Raw genomic sequence first — 2,991 nt, 5'->3', positions numbered from 1 at the left:
CCTCTATGAGGTGGATTGATTCAGTGACTGGAGTAATCAGAATGGGTGTGTCAGAGGCAATGCGATTGGCACAGGATAGAGCAGGGTTTAGGGCTATTGTGCATAGAGTGGCTATGAGTCGCAAGCGACTCGACGGCACATAACAACAACAACATCATTAACCTCACATGCAAGGAAGACCCTACTGAAAATTATTTAAAAAAAAAATACCTGAATAGTACATCAGTAGAGAAGTTCCAGATGTGCAGGCTGGGTATAGAAGGGGCCCTGGTACTAGGGATATTATAGTCAATGTTAGATGGATCTTGGCTGAAAGCAGAGAGCACTAGAGGACTGTCTATCTGTGTTGCATTGACTATGAAAAGGTATTTGACTATGTGGGTCACAACAAACTGTAGTTAACTCTGAGAAGAATCCCAAAACACTTGATTGTGCTTATGGAAAACCTATACTTTTGCCAGGAGGCAGTCATCAGAACAGAGCAAGGAAACATCGTATGGTTCAAAATCGGGACAGGTGTAAGCCAGGGATGCATTCTATCACCATACCCTTTCAATCTATATGCAGCATTGATCATCTGGGAGGATTCGAGGAAGACTCATCAACAACCTGGATTATGCAGATAACACAACCTTGCTTGCCAAAACTGAAGAGAACCTGAGGCATTTACTACAGGTCAGGGACTGCAGCCTTAACTATGTATTGAAGCTCAACAACAAGAAAACAAAAATTCTCACCACTGGGCTGATTGGGAGCATCATAAAATACAGTGAAGAGATTGAGATTGTTAACAGCTTCCGTTTGCTTGGTATCAGCTGTCAAGAAATCAAAAGAGGAGTTGCATTGGGGAAATGTGCTGTCAGGACCTCTCCAGAGTACTGAAAGGCAATGATGTCAGTCTGGAGACTAAAGTACATCTGAGCCAGGCCATAATCTTTCCAATTATTTGTTATACATCAGAAAGCTAGACAATTACAAAGGATAGCAGAAGGAGAATGTATGCTTTTGCGATGTGATGCTGGAAACAAGTATTGAATATATCATTGACTGCTGGAGAACAAACAAGTTTGTCCTGAAGGGTGTCAAAACAGGTTGCTTCTGGGAGGCAATGATTCTGAAGCTTTGTTAGGCATATTCTGACGGTGTTGTAAGGAGAGTTCTGTCCTTGGAGAGGGACATCATGCTGAGGAAGTTGGAGGGACAGGAAGACCCTGAATGAGATGGATTGACTCAGTGCTTGGGATCATGGGGGTAGGTGTGTCAGGGACAGTGAGGTTGGTTGAAGACAGAACAGGGTTCGGAGCTATTGTACATAGAGTCACAAGTGAGTCAATGACACGCAACAACAGCAGCAACAACAAAAACATGCCCAAAGTATGTGAGAAAAAGTCTCATCATACTTGATTTTAAAGAGTCCTGTGGGTTCACTTCTTCCAAGAGAAATGTCATTTTGGTTGTTTTTTTTTTATTTTATTTTAGCAGGCCAAGAAATAGTCAATATTCTTTACCAATATCGCAATTCAAAGGAAACAATTCTGCACTAAAGGCATTAATGGAAAAATAAAACTCCAGGAATTAGAATACAAATTTAGATTTAAAAACAAATACATGCAACCCTGAACCTGTCATGTTTCTATGCCAATAAATTTGGAAGAGAGTCAACTGACTGGAAGAAATACATAATTGTGTATATTCAAAAATATATTCAACAGAATGTGGAAATAACTTAACGCTATATGCAAGCGAAATCTTACTGAAGATAATTATTGACAGAAAGCTGTCAGAAATTCAAGCTGGATTCAAAAGAAGTAGTAGAGCAAAAGACATGAAAATAATTGTCACAGAAAAAGATATTCAGATGGCCAACAGATGCATGAAGAAATGCTCAAAATCACTGACAGTAAGAGAAATGCAAATCAAAACCAACAATGAGATACCATCTCGCTCCAGTAGCAGTGGCAAAGTTTAATGGGGCAGGAAGTAATAAATGTTGGTGAGAATGTGGTGAGATAGGAGCTCTCATACATTGTTGGTGAGATTATAAAATGGTGCAACCATTCTGGAATGCAGTTTGGCACTTGCTCAAAAAGCTGATTTTAGAAATTTCATGTGATCCAGCTATTCTACTGCTTGGAATATACCCTGAGAAAATGAGAACTAAGGCATAACTGTAGACTTGTACATCAATGTTCATTGTAACATTATTCACCATCATGAGAACATAGAAACAGCCCAGATATCCAACCAAAATTGAATGGATTGAGAAATTATGGTACATTCGCAATTATTTTGTAAATTATTACTTAACTTGGGAGGGACTGGAGAGCATTAAGCTGAACAAACTGACTCAGTCTTACAAGGACAAATATTGTATAGAACTATTATTGTAGAATGAGATTAAAGATCCTGGGGTGGGTAGTTGGAAGCAGAGGGAATCTGTGGGGAAGTAGGGGTTAATTATGGGACTGTACAAATTGATGAAGAGAGTGAGGGAAATTGGAAGTGTGTAGTCTGGAAAACAGTGTATTTGAATTTTGTAAGTAAAGTAGTATAATAAAAAAAGTAGAATGAAGGTCATCATAGTTGATGTCAGATAGATGTTGGCTATAAACATAGAATACAAGAAAGATATTTACTTGTTTTTTAATTGATTATCTTATTGTGAGGATCATATTAAATTATGGAAAATGTCACAAAGAACAGAATTTCAAAACATGTAATTATGTCCAGGCAGAAGCTGTACTTACACCAAAAAAAATGTCATTCAAACAGAGCAAGAGGATACAGCATGGCTCAAAATCATGAAAAATGAATGTCATGGTTTTATCCTTTCACCATGCCTATTAAATATATTAAAAATTTGTTTTCTTTGTATCCACAATTAACACCCATAGAAGTAGCCAGGAAAAGACAGCACCAAAATAGAAAACTATAGGCCAATATCTCTCATGAATATTGATGCAAAAATCCTAAATAAAATACTGACAAATA

This window comes from Elephantulus edwardii, unplaced genomic scaffold (assembly GCF_000299155.1).
Source record: "Elephantulus edwardii isolate Elephantulus edwardi_28Jun2011 unplaced genomic scaffold, EleEdw1.0 scaffold00339, whole genome shotgun sequence".
Lineage (NCBI taxonomy): Eukaryota > Metazoa > Chordata > Mammalia > Macroscelidea > Macroscelididae > Elephantulus > Elephantulus edwardii.
This window is presented reverse-complemented; position numbering follows the sequence as displayed.